The sequence below is a fragment of the Triturus cristatus genome, chromosome 4_1 (genome assembly GCF_964204655.1).
Source record: "Triturus cristatus chromosome 4_1, aTriCri1.1, whole genome shotgun sequence".
Lineage (NCBI taxonomy): Eukaryota > Metazoa > Chordata > Amphibia > Caudata > Salamandridae > Triturus > Triturus cristatus.
The window spans coordinates 597,786,090-597,805,507 of record NC_140585.1 but is presented as its reverse complement, the minus strand read 5'-3'; the positions used below and the strand labels follow the sequence as shown (position 1 = coordinate 597,805,507).

The following is a 19,418-nucleotide window of genomic DNA, read 5'->3' as shown; positions in this document are numbered from 1 at the left end:
TGCAGGTTCCCTTTACAGGAACTGCAGAATCACCAGAATGTGTCACACCCTTTTTGTGACCATCTGCCGGTACTGTCTGAGAAACTAGCATTTTCATTTTTGTATCCTTCATGCGTCTATGCTCGTGTTCTTGTTCATCCCTAATTCTATTGTGATGATACTGTAACATTTGTAGCATTTGCGACGGAGTGTTACTTTGCCAGGTACTCTCGAATTTCAATATTCTATTCTTTACTGGAGGCAATGCATTTTCCACTAATTTTGTCACAAATAAATGTGGATATGAGTCACTACTTGCTTTTATACCACTATTTATACCAAAACATTTTTCAAATCGAGCATAATAATCGCTTGTGTCTTCATCTTGCTTTTGTTTGCAGGCTGTGATTGCACCCCAATCTTCCTTTTTTGTAGTTAATAAACGTGGCAGTACCTGTACTAGTAAACCTGGTAACAGTTTAACTTTATCCCCGAGCCCTGAACCTGCAGTTCGGCCCCTTTCTTCCTCTGCTAATGCTGTCCAGTCTATCTTTTGGTCTCCCACTTCCCACTCTTTTTCTTTCAGTTTTTCATAAATGCCAGCAGGCAAAAGCACCTTTAATATCGTCATAATATCAGGAAAGGTGTACTCTCCCATTAGTAACATGTCTTTAATTTCTCGGTGGAAACCCGCTGGGTCTTTGTCATGACTAGGTACCACTTTCTTCATTTCTAATAATTCCATTTTTGTTATGGGTGTGTAAACAAATACACGGTGAAACTCATTGTCTTCGCCTTTTATTGGGTGCACTTCTCGTAAAGGATTTTGTCTATCCATATAGTACGGCGCTCTTTCTCTGCGGGGCAGCGAGAGAGAATCCGGACTTACAAAAAGGACATACTGCTTACGTGACACTAATATCTCTTTAATTAGCTTGTTACTAGAACCTCTCCATCTGTTCGTGAGTAGTTCCGTTAATATATCAGGTAAAGGACCAGGGTCAGCATGTTGGCTCTTATATAATATAAGGAGTTGCTGAATCATATAGATTCCAGCTAAACGTTGTTCATCTGTACTGAGATTAAAAAATGTGTGTGCTACGGTCTCATCACCGTATTTTTCAGGACTGTCAATCCAGTGAACGGCTGATCTGGCTAATTCTTGCTCATCCATGGAATCGAGGAGGTGGTAACCCCTTCGTTCTCGTAGTATTTTATCTGCGGCTTGAAACGAATGTTCAGGAGACTTCAGATTTATTACAGGCGTCGGATACGTTCTGCTATTATTTGGGCATACAGAGTGTATTGGATCAGAAAAACATCTAGTATTTTCACATGATCTTCCTCTGCCTACATAGGCTATGGTCTCTGACTGTCTTGCGGAATTCCCTGATTCGGACACTTCATCTTGCTCAAACTCGTCTGTTCCCAATCTTTCTTCATGAATACGTTCTATTTCTTTACGGATTTTTCGGCACATGGCTATTATACAATTTTGTTTATCGTGTCTCCCTTCTGATATATTCTGACTCCATCTTGTAAGAATAAGCATTGCATTCGGGTCTACCCCCGGACGATCTTGATTTCTGATTACACAGTTTATGAGGAAACGTAACAGTTCCCCCTGTATTTCTACTTTCTGGAATTCCATAGCTCTGTTAATACATCCTGGATCTCGTCCTGTTTGAACAAAATGATATATGTTATCTAGATGCGTAGTCATTCCTGGTAACCTTGCTAAATACTCTGCGGCTCGCCTGATACGTAATGATGCCAGGACCATTTCGTCCTCTTTACCAACCACCGGGTCATATCTACAATTAACAAGGAGTTCCTTAAGCGTACGTTCACTTACGAATTTTGGTGTACGTGAATGTGCTGACTCTTGAAAGACAAGTTTATTTATTCTAGGTGGTGTAAAGGTACTGCTAGCACCTCCCGTGGCCCCATCTGGGGCGTCGGGTGTGAATGGGTTCGTTGAACGTGACACAGCAACTATGGGTGTCGATACCTCTGTAGAGTCGACTGCGGAGACAGATGCGGAAACAGATGTGCTTGCCGAAGCTTGTGTCGGGACTTGCTGTTGCACGGGAACAGATACCTGATCCTGACGTTGAACCCCTCCGCCAGACGGTCTATGTGGTGTGGCGTTAGCATACTCGGGAGCTGCGTCGTCTAGATATGAGGAAAGAAAGACATCCTCTGCGGTTCTGGGATGCCCTTTTGGATGTACCTTAATTGGAAATAATGGGGGTGGCAAGTCTTTTGGTATCTCTGGAGCTGCCTTAGGTAGTCCTTCGGCTAGGAGGGGATACATACCATTCATAAGAGCATTTCTCTGTCTATTTACTTGTTCTGATTTCACTCGGATACCTTCCTCAATTAATAGATTTTCTTGAGCTTTATTTGAACTTTCTTTACTCCTCTCTTCTTGTCTACGTGCTTTTTCTGTTCGTCTATGAGATTCTTTACGCCATAACTCAACAGCGTCTTTCTGTGACTGTCTGACCTTTCTTTTCCATAACTCTTCCTCCACTTTCATGATGCACTCTGCATCCCAGGTTCCCGCTGCGGGCCACCTTTGACTTTCCGGCAATCCCTTGGTATAATCTACCCATAGATCAAGAAACAATATGGCATCTAAGCCATGCTTATGGTACATAAAATGCCCTGGAGTGTCCCTAGGAGGAATAGGAACTGCTTCTTCAAGCACCCCTTTTCTGGTAGTAATCTGTCTTAACTTCGAGAAGAGCGGCATATTGACAACTGATCTGATACTTACTCTTGAACTTACTTAATACGAAAAAACACAATAATGAACAGTGAACAATGAACAATCATTCATACCACAATATTTGAACACTTTAAACATTAAACATTAAACATTTTAACAACGACCGACAATGATGACAGTCTGCCTAACTAATCACCACGCTGAATTCTTGACAATATCTGAATACTTCGGAATACTTGATATACTGCTAAACAGTACATATACACTGCTAAACAGTGCAGACCGGATTTGTGTACCCAAATCCGTCTTGACCGGCACAACCTATGTGCGCGTCAATACGCCTCCTCGGCGATGGTACTCACCGAGTAGCTCCTTGAAAACGGAAGGCCTCAGAGAATGGACAGGACTCGATGACTGCGGACAGCGGACCCTCTGGACATCGGGATTTCGAAAACCTGGTGGGCCTCTCTATACCTCGGATCTTGCTCTCTCAGCTAGGCTCTGGTCGGGATACTTCGCACTTCTCACCGCCTCGTCTGGGTTGATCGCAGCCTCAGTCGCCCCCGCTTGACCGGAGGGAGCTTACAGGAAATCCTGCTGGTACGCGTTTATGGTCCGTCCAGCTGTGGCAGGAGACCGGGCCTGCAACGCACCGCCGGCGCGTGAGATGAGAAAGTGTCCCTGTTCGGGCGCCATTATGTGGTAAATAAAATCTTCTTTACCGGACTGAATTTCATACGGAATCTTAAGATAAAGTAAAAATAGCTCAGAATAACAAGAGGCAGAATCCGTGGTATAAGAGGTTTTCTAAATGGGCTTTATTCCATTCAAAATGGCCGACTCGAGTCGCGGCCTTCAGGTTCCGTCACCAAGAAGGTTCAGGAAGTGAAGTACAATACTTTATTGACAGACATGCATTTTTATAATAAGTACATTACAATGAAACGAATGTAGAAGGCGTAACATTTGATAAGAAAAGTGACATGACAGGTACGTAATCGAAACTAGGCGTAATAAGGAATAAAAGAAACATGATTGGTTAGGATTATCAGACATAGGTGGATCTATAAGATAATACTTGGCATAGATGCGCGCGCGGCAGCATGACGTGTAATTGACGTGCAACTAGGGGGTGAAGGGGACTTGACATTAACTCTACATATGGAGACGAAAAGTCTGAGGGGTCAAGTCAACCTAATCCCAAATCATATCTAACATCCTATGTTTAAAGAACTATATTATCCACAAGGAAGGACTCTCGGACAAAATCTAGTCTATACTGACTGTGTGCGTGCACAAACGCCTAAGTGTCTATGTGAGATGCGAGAGGCAGAAAACCTTCCATGGCAGCAGGGCTATGAATCATTTGCAGGAGGACGGAAAGGCTGAGTCCCTTGCTTGTGAGCTAGAGGAAATGTTTACCTAAATCACTAGACAGGAATGCATCGGCTGAAGAGCAAAATAGATAATTCGAAGGTGAAATACAGCTTCTTGGCAGGCAGGCGAAAACTGGCCGAGGCAGGCACCGTTAGCTGCACAGGGAGTAGGACAAAGTTCATGGATACAGATGCGAGCTCAAGCTGAAGCTGTCAAAGACAGAGAGCAGGGAAAGGCTTTGAGGACAGAATCGGGCCTACTTGCCTGAACTGTAAGAATGGAGTAACTTAGCCATATAAAGTCGGCGGCCTTTCATGCTTAGGAATCGAATATCCAGCCCATTGATGGCGGATCTGACAGAGAATATGTTGACGGTAGACACACATATGTTTGCGTCTAGAAACTGGAACTGGAGGGAACATACATGTACTTGTAACATGCATATAGAACCGTTGGGGTCCAAGATAGGGGACATAACTGATCAGGAAAATCCACATTTCCACAAAGCGCACAGGATCGTGCAGGCACCACGGTCACGGCGGTGGCCTCGTGGCAGGGTGTGGGGGGCTGCCCTTGCAGACACGCCCCTGCAGGTGATAACGAGATGTACACCGGGCGGCGTGTGACGTAGCCACCTCGTCGCCAGTGTAGATTTAGCCTTTGGAAGTGGTCGGCCACGTGTATGTAGGCCTATTGTCAGGCTATGGCAGACACAGAGACACACGCAGAAGGTCCGCTGTCTTGTTCTGCGCTGCCTCAGTGGTAGTCCGGGAGGTAGTGGTCCTGGGGGGGTGGTCCTGGGGCTGGGGGTTGGCCTGGTGGTGGTGGCGGCGGGTGTTGTTGCCCTCTTAGGTCTCCGAGCTGCATGATTAGTAGCTCCATGGCATCTGTTGGTCTTCAGATATGGCTCTGGGCTGGGCTCCCTTTCTACTGCAGGTTTTCGTACTACTTAGGACCATAAAAAAGCACGTCTTAAGTCCCTGCTGCTAACGTGCCTTATCGCCTGTTTTTGGCCCGCATCGCCGATCTGGCTGGTCATTGAGAATATCACGAAGTGGTGTTATCGTGAGTTTTTGGACGGGAACGCCTACTCTGCATATGATTAGCATTAGTTGTCGCTGTCAGCCTTGGTGATGTTTTTAGCGGCAGCTATCGCGGGTAAACTGGCGATGTCGGCTGTTAGCGCAGGTTTGTGAATAGGGCGATAAATTTATTGCCACTTTTGTGGTGGAAAAGTGCCTCTAAAACGGCGATGTGTCCTTGAGAATAGTGTCTACTTGAATGGGATTCAATGGAAGATCTTTTAAAGTGGTGAACTTGGCGGAGTTCGTTCAACTGGAGTTGGTGTTGCAGGTCCTTGTCCAGGCATTTCTTGTGGATGTAGAGTCACATTTGGGGATGCTGTGGGTGGTTAGTGGTGGTTCTATTGGGAAACTGGTATTCTAGTCCATTATGTATCATAAATCCTTAATTAGGACTACAGGCTCCTGCCACATCGTATGTTCTTGGAACTTCTCAAAATCTGCCTCATAGGGATCATAAAGCTGATCATAAGAAGCTTGTTCCTCTGCCCAGTCTTGCTCACTGAATTTTGGATAGTTTGGATAGTACAGTGGTTGGAGAGTGCCTTGATCGTGTTGTGTGTAAGTAGCCATGCTCTTTCTGATAATAAGGGATCAGACTCCTCTCCCACCTCAGTTTCTAGCAGCATAGCTGATGGCAATAGAGGGACGTTATTGGGGGAAGTGTGCTTTGGCAATTTATATGAGGATTGGTGGTCCTTTTTTGGCCTTGGGTCCTTCTTTAACTGCACTTTCGTTGAGGGAACCATCACTGGCAGATCTGATGTTGACAAGTGTTGGCAGTGATTTTAAGGCTGCCTAACCTTTGGAAGAATTGTCAATGGATCTGTTGTTGACTGACTCCTTAGTGATGGTGGTGCTATTGACAATGGTGCTGTAGCAGCAAGCTTTGTACCTCCATGTCATGTTTCTTCTTTTTCTTTGATAATAGGTCTTACACCTCGACAGTGGGGAATGATTCAATGATGTGAATCTATGAAAGAGCCAATGCTAAATAACTACATAGTGCTTGTGACACTGTTGAAATCCACCACTGAGTTTCTACTAATTTGCAGATGAAACTAGCTATTGTGCCCCACCTTAAATTTTAATGTACTCCTCTAGAATTATACGTACGCGTATCCTTTCCTGTTTGGACTCGTTCTTTTTAATCTGTTACTGTATCAACACCTCTTTTGTATTCCTCCTACAGTACTTTGTTGATATCTCTTGGAATGATTAATTTGTTGTAGTCACAAGTATGCTCAGTTTGTTACTGATCCCATATGTAATTAGTGCTGGGAATTTCTCAGGGGGCAGAATCCCTTTCCCAAATAAAAATCTCTACTTGGCATTTCAGTTACAACGGTATGCAGTAAACTGTTTCAAGAATCACTGGAAGTGACACCATGCTTCCTTATTTTCCGTGTGAACACTGATGTGCCTGGAATTCAGGATGGCTCTGGAAATCAAGAGCCCACACAGCACCTAACCGTGTTTGTAAAGTATCACAATAAAGACAGCCCTGCCAAGTGTCACTCATTAGGGGTCACACTAACACAAATGAATTACCATCCCCGCATTAAAGCTCTGAAATAATTAGTCACACAATTCGGAGCTCTTCCAGATGACCTCTGGAGTCGTGTGCGCTGCATCTTTAAAAACAGCGGGCAGATTTACAAGAACTGGTGCATCTCTGCATAGTAGCAGAGATGCGCCAGTTAATTTGCGACTTGTAAACAATCCTTGCGCCACCATGGATGCGTCGCATTTACAATGCCGCGCACCATGGCGCAAGGATAGCCAGATACGTGACGCATCTTTTGGCGTAAGGGCAGCGCATTGCTGGAGTCGTGTCGCAAGCACGATGCAATTCCAGCAATGGTCAGGAATGCCCATTCCTATCATGCTGCGTCACTCCTTACGCCTGCTTCAAGCAGGCGCAAGGTTTTGACACAGGGGCGTCCTAAAAGTGAAATCTTGTAGACTTCACTGTGTCACTTTTACGAGGCTTTCTCATGTCAGAACACCCACCCTGCATACATTATACCTGACGCAGGGCTTTACAACGTGACGCATCTCCGTAGATTCCTCACGTTGTAAATATGTCGCTACGTGGCTCATTGTTTACGATGCCGCTGTGTCACAGAAGTGACGCAACGGCGGCGTAAAATTTTCGCAAGGGGCTGGTAAATCTGCCCCTGTGAGCGCTGACAGTGCTGTACTTAACTGTTTTTACCGTCTATAGTACCAAGGATAGAAGAGGTCACTTGTTTGTCAGGTAATGCACTAGGTGTAGCACTTAAAAGAGCAGCTTTGTCACGTACATTTTCACACTAACCCGCCTCCTTTATTCACCTGCATTTGCAGAAGCTTCTATGCATGATTCTCAGTTAATGATAAACTGTTCAGACAGAGCGATAGCCTGTCGCTATGACCCATTTTAAAATCCTAAACTTTGTTGGCACTGAAACCCGTGATCTGTTACGCATGAAAGTGTTGGTGGTTTAACACATTGGGATAGTAATCCATCAATTTGTTAAATTCCATTCACATTTATCCAGTGTGTGTGAAATACACATAGATGTGAATTGCTTTACCGAGGTTAAAGAAATTCGGAGTCTGGCTCCAAGCTACTTGAAAATCTTGATGGGCAGGCATTTCTCCAAAAGCAAATCCAAGTGTCATAACTGGTGCCTCCAATTACACCAAATTTGACTGTTATTTATGCACGTATTGCAAGTTTTAAAACAGAAGGTGAAGTAGAATTTCCTGGACTGAGTGACAGCCTGTTGCCCACCTGAAGACCTGATTGTGACTAAGTCATGTGGATTAGAAAGGGAGTACTTCCAGGGGCGTAGCCACAATTGGTGCAGCAGGTGCAGTGGCACCAGAACCCAAAGCCCCGAATGGCCCAATGATACTTGATAATTGCTGTATCGTACTACCCCAACAGTCCAAGGGACAATTTCCCTGGCTTGCAACATGGCATCCTTGGTATGCTTCTTTGTGCTGCTCCATTATCTGGCCCTCCCTGCATCATAGCTGCCAAGTTTCCCAGGTCTATGCCAGATATACTGGTCCAGTCCACATTTAGTCTTTTAATTCTGGGATTTGTAGTCCTGTTTTATAATGAATAAACAAGACTACAAGTCCCAGAATAAAAAAAAAACTTGGACTGGAGCAGCACCACACATGGACCTGGGAAACTTTGCAGGGCTGCTGTGAGGACTTACTGGAGACAAAAGAAGCAGTTAGCAGGGGCAGACATTCTTCATACCACCACCTCTGTAAAATGGTCCAGCAACAATCTTGATTTAATTGCCTGCATAACAGTTTCCAAGCCCCTCCTTTAGAGCAGCAATATTGGGCTCATTTTGGTTCGCTTTGGGCTAGAGAGTGTTCTAAACCTCTGGCAACACTGAAATGGAGTTCATAGTGTTTTTGAACTGTTTTTAAAGGACTGCCCTAGCATGCACTGCTGACATAATCTTGTCGGTGTCCCATCTCATCAGCCTTTTCTGCCCCTGCCCACCATGTACCATAATTATTAACCGTGTGCTGTGCCCTCCTTAGCAAAATATATAAGTGCTCAGAGTGGAAGATCAGTTGGTACTGGAAAGGTCAGGGATACTTAAAGAAGGGCAGGTAGAGTGCGGGTGGAGATTTGGTGTTGTTTTAAGAGTCTGCACTTCCTGCACGTGATACTTAATAAGATAGTGAACAAAATTGTATGTATTCAATTGTAAAATTAGTTTTCTGTCTTTGCTAACTTTAATTAGTAGCCACGGATCATTACCAAAGCTCTCTAACACATATAGAAGTGCTTTGTACTTTTTATTTGCTGTTTGAAGTATGTATAGATAGCTTGCAGTGTCTTGGTGGACTGTGACGAAGGCATGGCACTTACATATATGCTCATTGAGTAAGGAATGGGACAAGGATGGTGATGAGGATTTAATGATTTGATTACTTATTGGCAATCATCAGCACTCTGATTCCCACTCCTTTGTCCCAATACTTATATAAACACCCTTACACCTAAACATTTCTCAGTAGGTGGGCATGTGCTATGATGCCAGATCTCCAATCTATTTTCATTATTCCTTTTACCAAGGACCATAAATTGTTATATGGAACTTGATCTAATTTCCCCTAAGGGCAACATGCTCCTCCTTCAACAGGCAAAATCCCTTCAGCTCTTTTCAATATTAATATTTGTGATTTCCAGCTTGAATTATATCCATAGAATGACTCTGAAATGTTTCTAAGGAACAAATAACCAGGCCAGCATGATGTCATCTGTCCAACTACCAAAATACTTAGGGCCATATTCTCAAGGAGCTATCGCCGAGTTAACGGCACTTTAGCGCAGCCAAACTCGTGATAAATGTATCACCCCATTCACAAGCTGGTGCTAACAGCCCATATCACCAGTTTTCCGGTGATAGCAGCCGCAAAAAACATCGCCAAAGATGACCCCCTGCAACTATCGCTAATGAGATGCAGAGTAGGCGTTCCCGAGCAAAAAGCAGCGACAACACCACTCCACAACATTCTCAACGACCCGCCACATCAGGGATAAGATCACAAAACATGCGATAAGGCGCGTTATCAGCAGTATATTAACACCTGCTCTGACCTGGTGCAGTCGGACAACAACCGGCAACAGACAAGGTAGCACAGCCCAGAGCCAAACATGATGAACAGATGCACCCGGGCAACTGAACATGCAGCCTGGACCAACACTGAGGCAGCGCAGACAAAGACAGCGACCTGCTGAAAACACACCAACCTCACAGACCCAACACATGGGAACGTCATTGCCCACCACAGGCTCAGAGGACAACCATCCTACGTATCCTGCCCACCATTGCCCACAGGCCGACGGTACCAACACAGCGGACAACCAACATCCCTCCGCAGACAAAGCTGTTGGCTGTGCCGCACCTGTTGGCCTCTGGGACCTGCCAACCAACAACTGCCAGAGTCCGAGGAGTCTCACAGCCAGCCACATCCAAGCCCCCCACAACTGCCTTGGATGCCATCATCAGCTTCATACCACACTACCCATCCTTTCCCCACACTGCACAGGAACAGCTGGAGACCAAGTAAGGCGTCAAAGCCATGGCTGGATTCCCTCACGTGCCAGGGGGCACTTGAATGCACACATGTCCTACTTGTGCCCCCTGGTGACACTGCACTCAATATCCACAACCGAAAGCACACGCATACAATCTCTGGCAAGGCAATAGTGGACCACCTGGGAATCTCCACCAACCTCGACCCCAACCATCCATTCCGAGTGCATGAGTCCTACATCTTCCGACAGTCCATCATCACCCGGCGCTTCCCTGCTGGCACCTACGTAAATGCGCTGCTCGTTGGCAAGTACCAAATGAACACACCACACACCTCAACTCCATAACCATGCAACTCACAACACTGGGAATGCACACGTCACAAACTCAAATACCACATGCCAAACAACATGCCCACCCACCAGACACCCGACACAACAGCACAACTCACTCTGCCAACCTGGGCCAGCCATGCATATAAGCCATCAACTGCATGGCACCTCAGCCACAAGATAGCAGATTGTGGGAATAGGTGGGGACCAGGCATGTGCGAAGGAGGCAACTGACAGATGAATGACAATGTACACAATGCTAAGTGTGGCGTCGAAGCGATGGCCAAACTGCAGTATGCAGACCACACACATATACATGTTGACATACACCGCTGGTGTATGGAGTACAGTGGACAGTGGGCGCAACCATGTCAGCCCAGCCAGTGGGGAAGATCCTGGAAATGTAGCTTGTTACGTCCTCCCTTGTAAGCGTGAGCAGAGTGGGCTGGTTCGGCGTACGCCAGGCATGTGTAGGGGTGTGAATAAAACGCACGTAGCTCTGGGCGTGGTCCTCTTCCAGAATGCCCAACGACTCTGCCAGGGCAGCGCCCCTCACCCCGCCACAAGGCCGATGCCGTCGCCATGAGCGGTGTTGCCTGCATTCCTGTGTGCCTGCTGCACCCCAGGCCACAGGGCCCCATACCAGTCCTGCCAGGCCCGGCGCACCCAGGCCTCAATGCACACCTACCGACACCGGCGTGTGTCGATGAGGGCCCACCACTTGCCGGTGCAAGCTCCAAGCCAGAGTGCAGCGAACCTGACAGCCTCCTCAGACCATCACGGCCTCCGCGACAACGGCCCGCTGTACTCCCTTCTCATTGAGATACTCCACCTGCATGCACTGCGGAAAAGTAAGTAACACATTTGGAACTGAGTGTTGATTACACTATGGCAGAGAAAATCAATTATGGCACATTTTATCTCACTATATTCCCATCGATGTGGTGCCACCAAGTCTGTGCATAGCAGTCCATCCACTGGTGTCCATGGGCCCACGCGGAATACTGCCCTCGGGCCAAGCTGCGTTCGAGTCGTTCGCACATGTGGAACCGAGTCTTGATTTGTCAATGGCAGAGTACATATCATTGCACGCAAGGAGAGGTGTAAGAGGATGACGCGTTTCTGTCCAGAGGGTAAAAGGATCATCGTTACGGAGGTGATCGAATACTACCAACAACTGCCCTGGTGTCACTAACTCTGTGCATCGCGAGCCAACGACACGTGGCTGTGGGCCACTGCAGACAGCTGCCTCCGGCCTACACTGCGGTCGAGTAGGTTCGCACAGTTGGAACTGAGTCTTGATCACACTATGGCTGAGGACATTAAGTAGGGCAGATTTAACTCACTATACTCCCTTCGATGTGGTGACATCAAGTCTGTGCCTGGCATCCCAACCACACATGTCTGTGGGCCCTTGATGACTACGCCGTCGTCCTACACTGCAGTCCAGCAGGCCTCGCGCTAATCCAATCCAGTCCATACCAGGCCGGACACGTCATCGTCGATGACTGAACACCCACTCGGGTCTGGTGCTTTTGCCTCCGTCAACCACAAGTCCCCCCCAAATGTCATGTCAACGTCGTGTGTTAGAGTTCCAGGAGGAGCTCGCTGAACCGCGCTGACCGCTGCCTCAGGCCTCCACTGCGGTCGAGTAGGTCACACACTATTCGAATTCAGTCTTGATTTATTTATGGCTGACTTGATGTCATTGTACAGGCCTCAACGCAGACTGCATCCCCTTTCAACCCCGGTGCCACTAAGTCTGTTCCCCGAGACCCCTGGACACTTTCTGGTTGAACTTTGGTGGCGACTGAGTCCACGGAGTCAGTGTTGTCGTCGCCATCATGTCGGTGATACTGACTTTGTGGCTGAAACGATGCCGTGGCATTCCACTCCTCCATTTGCTGCTTCCGAACAGCTCCCACCCTCTGCATCATGCCCTGGAGGACACCTTCCACTGTCCCCGCAACCCTCTGCCACATACACCTCGAACATTGATGAGGACACGCTCAGCTCGCGTGGCCCATCTGACTGCACAGCAAGACACCGTTCCGTGGCGGGGTGCCTGTGCCTGTGCCGGTGGCAGTGCATCCAGGACCACTAACTCTGTGCTGGTCAGGTCCGGGACCCCTTCTCCTGAGATGTTGGATGGCCTCTGAGGCGATGGCCTTGTGGTCATCAACGCCATGTGTCTGTGGCCCTGCGCTGTCCGCTGCCTCCGGCCTCAAATGCGGCCCACCAGGGGTCACACATCAAATCGAGTCCTGACCGGCCTGGACGTCACATCACCGCAGAAGGAACACAATCCTAGACATTTTCTTCACATGAGCACACTCAGCTCTGGGGAGCCAAGCACAGCACACTGAAACTCACAGACACTTATGTTTGCATGTTGGGGGACCTCTGTACTTGCTCACTCCATGATGCTCAGCAGTTGACTCTCTTATGCAGGTTTTTTCTGTTTCCATTGCACTGGCGTCCACTGTTCAAGTTGTTGCCAGCATGAAGCACTCCGTGCGGGCTGCCTCATACTTACCCCACACACATCGAGCACAGGCATCACTGTACATGTGGCCCTGCCAATAAAGGGGCCGGGCGCACGTGCCTGTAGCCAGTTCAACATGATATCTGCGTTTGTTCCTGTCGTCTTGTTGTATGCTTGAGGGCCCTGGGCCCTAGGACATTACATTGTGCTGTGTACAGCGGTTGCACCGCAGGCAGCGTGTTGGAGCATGGACATGTAGCTTTGTCGTCACCCACATAATTCGTAAGGGCAGTGGACTGTGCCGTCGTACGCAGGGCCAACGTGGGTGTGTGACTGATATGTGCGTGCCCCTGGGCGTGGTTCTGTACTGGGAATGTGCATCTGCATGTGTCTCAATGGCAGTGTGGGTCTCCTTTGTGAGGTGTAGGTGGTCCCTGAAGGGTAATAGACACCCATGTATGTGACCTAGTTCGCCTTCCATGGGTTTGGAACACACCCGCACCTGTTGGGCCACCTCCTTTTGGCGTTCTGACACCTGGCATTGGGGTGCCATGTGTGGGTCGGTGAAGTATTGAGAGCCTGCCATGCCTGTGGGTGCTTAATGCTGTGTGGTCTGTCGCAGGGGCTTTGATCTCCTCTTAGTAGCTTGGCTGCCCTGGTTCTGGTGGTGGGTTGCGTCGGATGTCCTTGGGCTGTTGTAGGGCGTCAGTGTCGAAGGTGTGGTGGTCCTCTCCGGCATCACTGATGTGTGGTCTTCTGTGCTCTGCTGGAGGTTTTGTGTGTCCCTCTGCAATGTGGAGGGAAGATGCATGTTGACATTGTGTTGACGTGTGTTGGCGCATTCTTCTTATTTACATGCAGACTGTATGACAATGTACATTGTGACTGTTTTGGAGGTGCAGGATTTAGATGCAGGACAGTGTACATTTGGACTACATGACGGGTGTAAGTTTTTACGTGTACATTTCCATTTCACAGTTTCCAGCTCTGTCAGATGTAGTGGGCCTGCGCGTGTGCGGAGCCAGTTGTGTCCTCTGTTCTGCAGTGTCGGGTTTGCACATTGTAACACATTGTCGTCAATGGGGATGTGCTGTTATTTCTATGTGCGTGTGCTGCAGTGTGCAACGGGGATGACGGACATGATCCAGGGTCATTGTGGGTGTGCAGTGTGCCCTGCTTATTTGTGCATGTGTGCCATTGTGCCCATCTCTCCCCGTCCCCCCAGTCCCTGGTCTTTACTCACCCTGTTGATGTTGTGTCAGGTCCTCCCAAGCTGTATCCGCACTCCCAACTACTTGCATCGTCTCCGCACTGTTGACTGTGGCCTCCGTTTCCTCCAGCTCCTCCTGTGGCGCAGGACTCCCACCTCTGTCACCGTTGCTGCCTTCCTGTCGGTGGCGTCTTTGTGCCTGGTTTGGGTTTTCACATCATGCCAGCACCTCTTGGCCTCCTCCATTGGCCTCCTCGACACTCCGGCTGCATTCCAGGTAGTCTGATTGAGGGTCCGTTGCTGGTGGTGTTCTGTCACCTCCGTGACGCTGGTCTTGTTTTCCTGCGGACTGCACCCCGTCTTCCTCTCCCTCTTCTTCTTGGCCTTCCCCGACCCCGTAGTTCCTTGCTGGTGGTCTGTGGGGCTTGTGGGGTTCGTGTTGGCCTCTGCGCTCGGTCAGGGTGAATCCATGTTGCTACGCACTTTGGCTTTTTTCTGGTGTGTTGTTTTTGTTGCTTTCCCCGCCAGACGCGTGGGATTTGCAGGCCTGCCGCTGCTTTTTGCTGCTTTTTGCATCGGGATTGGCCTCATCACAGCTTTTTTTGCATTCGTGTTTCACATTTTGGCGGCGTGGCGTTGATTTCATCGCGGTCAGTTGCCGCGTTATCTGGTGACTATCGCATGGTACTGCCGTGTTGTGAATACCTGGTTAACACGGCGTAAATTTCCCGCGATGGACTGCAATGTTGACGGTTGCGTTAAGTAACTTTTGAGATGGTTATCACGCGTTCTTGAGAATATCCCACTTAGTATTCTAATAAAATTAGTCTTCTTTTTATGTGCCAGAGCTTCCAGACGTTATCCCGGGAGCCACCCAATTAAACAGAGCTCCCTGATATGTGTTCACCTGAAGACCCATTTGTCTGTCCTGCTCACACCTGCCATGGGCAATCCTCTAACACGCGTCAGGTCTCATGAACACCCAGGAGACAACACAGACCGCCATGCTCAGAATATCAAATAGAGTGTGCAATTTATATTTTTTCTTTTAATGATCAAAGTATTTGTAACTGTCAGAGTATACAATGGTACACAGACTTTTCTTTTTCATATCACAAGCACCCCTCTGAGGTATTCTAAATTGTAGTGATATGTACACAGTTTGATTAGTTCTCTTCAATTCTACAATACTCAATAATACGTGCAAAAATGCTATCTCTTTTATCTGTAATGTGCACAACATACTTCAGCTGTGATATGAACTCAAATATTATAAGCATATCATGGACTGCGTGAGCTGCATCTATTGTTTTGGTTTGTTTATACTAATGCTGCTTTCAGTGATTCTTGACTCGTGTGTAAATAAATACTGCATAGCTAACAGCGCCAAGAGACTCAATTGAACCGCCCATAATAAGAGACATGCAATACTAGCACCACGGAAGGCATGTGGTTGTGTGAGAGGGGCTTTGACTGCACTCGTCACTCCCTTGGCTGGGGTTGTGACAGCTGCTTTTCTCTCTAAAGGAACATGGTGTGATGATACACCATTTCTTCCACTCTGCCACACGCCAGGCCTGCTGCTGTTGGTGGGTCTTGTTTTGTCCTGAGATCTCTAGTAGGTAACAAAACCTTCTTGTCCTCTCTGATGCCTGAGGTTATCAGATGACTCCATGTAGGCAAGGACGCAATCAGTGGCAGCTGGTGGAATTGGACATTGATGGGGCGTATACAGTCCGAATCAACGTATGCAAGCGAGCGCAGTGAGTGATCCCAATGGCAATATGGGGGGGGGGGGGGTTGGTGGGGGTTCTCCCCCCGTGAAGAATAAAAAAAAATTGCCTCTTTTTGGTGCGATTTTCAGCACTATTTCTGTGATAAATTAACTAAAAATTCAGTTCTTCTAGGCATTCATAAAAGAAAACTCATACATTATTTCAGAGAATTTTTGGGTTGCCAAGCAAGTCTGACTTCTGAAGAGGGCTAGGGTACTACGCAAGACTGCTTTGGCTCTACCCTTTCCAATAGAAAACACTAGTTAGTGATGTGAACAAGTTCAATGGACAAACCTGTGGTCTAGGGAGAGAGCCTCTCCTGAGAAAGAAATTTAAAAAAGATTGGCAAATGGTGCATTTTAAAGCAAATTAATCCAGCGATAAAGCAAGGCTTATTAAGCAGTGGGAACGTATAGTCTTGAAATATTAAACACATTAAAAACTGCCCCGTATCTTCTTGCATTAATTTGATCAACAGTTACTGTAATATGTAAATTGTTCTTCATGACAACTTTAGCCCTTTAAAATGTATGCTTGCCCAGTGTCTTGCACTGCATGCAGCATTAACTTTGGAAAACGATGCTCTAACCAGACTTCGGGAAGCTTCTGTTATTTCCTTTTATTGAAAAACTTTGTAGATAGAAAATGGCAGTTCATATATAAGAGAACATTCAACAGAAATGCTGATATGAAATGTGCCGTGGGACAGAAGGAGATTCACAGATCTAAAAATACCATTGTCTTTTATTTCATGACCTCACATACAGAGTGCTAAGCTTTACATACAGAATGTACTCGTATTTTCACTTAGTTTTTTCACCTCAACAAACAAAAGGTGTATAAAACAGCTTTTTAACTCTCATCAAATAAATATAAAAATAAAGAATGGACAGAATTTTTTTTGATGTAATGTTTTGTCCTGAATTCCTAGATGTCAACACATTTTAGACTAGAAAGGTGAAACAAAAGCAGAACGTTAACTGTAACAAAACTCAACATATAGCATGGCATAAAGCTACATTGTAAAGCATTGCCACTTAGAAAGGTGGAGTTATCTTGGCATTCAACACAACTTATCCTGACAACTCTTATAAGGAACCTCCGTTCATGAATTCCTTCACCCAGACAGTGGATCACCTAGAAAGGCGGGTAAACACTGCAACCTGACAGACCCAAACAGCTCATAGCACGAGAACGGCTACCAAATTCTTGGATCCGAGATTGAAAAATCCTGCCTATCTAGAATTATGTAAGATTTCAGGACAAAACACAGAGGCATGAACATTCTTATTTAATGTAGCATTTTCTTATTATTCTCTTAAACCTAGCATAATCCCAGCAGAAAGGTCTTTCATTCAACTGCTATTTCACTTTCCTTTCTGTAAGCAAGCTGTCATGAAGTCTGGACACTTCGGGCTCATATACATCCATTACCAATGTTCCATTCTCATCAAAGAAAGCAGCAACAGACTTGGTGAACTCGGCTTCCCTTTGCTTCTTATTTTTCCCACTGATAAATGTCACTTTAAGGGTGTATTTGTCATCAAATCGTTTCAGATTAGAGGACAGCTGCCAGATGTCGTCGGGGTCCATTCCAGTAGGATCCTTGTGATGGGCCACCAGGAAGATGCTCTTTTCCTTGTATGAGGTATAGATGGTGAGCACACCCATCATCAAGAAATAGGATACGACACAGATTGTTAGGACGGTTTTGGATTCTGGAAACGGGTGCAAGTAATCCCAGACCAGGGCATCTCATTAGAGATACAAGGTAGGCGTAGTGTAAAAGGGTGCTAACATGTGAATACGCATGTTAGCACCCTCTTGCTGATAGGGCGTTGGTTTTATCTCCGCTTTTCTGGCTTTTAAAGCCAGAAAAGCAGAGATAAAGCCCTTGATGATATGACCCATAGTGAGTCTGTGAATTAAATAGCATTGAGGCCTGTGGAAGGAGTTTATGAGCGCTTTATTTTAGATATGTATCCTCTTTTTCTCTGCATATCTTGTCCATCTGCACATCTTCAACCCCCTCTCTTCCCTCTTTAGCATCTTCTTCTCATTCTTCCCCGAATGCCCTGCCTCACATCTCTGTCACTTCACCGCCCCCAACATGCACTGCACTCCCTCAATTATAAGCACTTTAATTCCTCTTACTTTTGCCTTGCAAATATTTTGACATCAGTGTACCCCCTTCACACACATTTCCACAGAATTTCAGTTGTAAATGGAATACACAAATATTGTTCCGTGTGCTCTGCAGAGAGGCCAACCCACTGACAGGCACTTTGTTTGGCTTTAGCGCCTGCATGCCATGCAACACGAGAGGTGATGTGCCCCCCTGGTGTGGGCACAGACCGGAAACTGCACGTGCGCAGTTCCTGTGCTTGCACCCGGTGCAGTTTCACAGGTGGCCAAGGGCACTCGCTTGAGAGTCGCTGACTGGAGGGAGTTGCAAGACCACGCAAAAAAACGGATTAACCATATTGTGGAACTTGGTAAGAAAACCACAATTGGTGACATTTATTACACCAATTTGTTAACCAGTTTATTGGTATCCAGCAGCATATTGCTAGCGACCTGTCACGCATGCCACTCAGCCTGTCAAGTTCTGAATGGCAGATCAAGGACCCAGCACACTCCGATCCTCCAGCTTGACGATCCCTTTTGCATGCACTGGACCGATTAATAGTTTAGGGCACAAGCAATGAAATTAACTTTTATTTATTTAAAATGTGTTATGAAATGCTAACAGGACGCTTCCAACAAGTTACCCATGGGACTTACATGTATTTTGCCACGGGTGCAGCAGACTTAAAAATGCTGCTCCAATATGAACGTGCAGCCGAAAGAAATGCACCAAATCTTGGTAGATGTTTTTAAAGATTAAGGCAGGTGGCGGGACGTTTTACGACTGAAATGGGCACCACGTGAGAATTTGGCCTGGCATGAGGGTGCTGAAAAGCTTGTTTAATTTGATCTTTCCACTGAAGTGTTTGGACTGAGTGTATAGGGTCACACCAAGACAACCGGTCATTTTTTCTTAGACTAGCCCCCCTCAAAGCAGGGTCACTTGGAAGAAATGCCGAGTTGCCCAACTTGAACTTGTTTTCATCAAAACGCACTGCGACTGCAGAAATGTCTTGAAAGGTCGCAAAGGCAAACTGATCATTTTAGGGAAACGTAATAGAGTAAAATGTGGGTCAGACCCTGCAAAGGACGCTCATGCGAGTTTCGACACTGCAGGTGATGCGTCATACCACAAAACATGTTGAAAAAAATAATATATGCTTCTTTTTCTTTTACGAAAGCATGGCAATCTATTTTGTGTATTTATAGGTTGCGTTGAATGTTGCTGTGAATAAGAGAAGCACCTGTTGCTGAAAT

General features: G+C 46.6%; 1 pseudogene; it reads right to left on the bottom strand.

Moving 5' to 3' along the window:
• Positions 1–17,396: 17,396 nt before the first annotated feature.
• Positions 17,397–17,705, bottom strand: LOC146855268 (signal peptidase complex subunit 2 pseudogene; annotated as a pseudogene).
• Between the last annotated feature and the right edge of the window lie 1,713 nt (positions 17,706–19,418).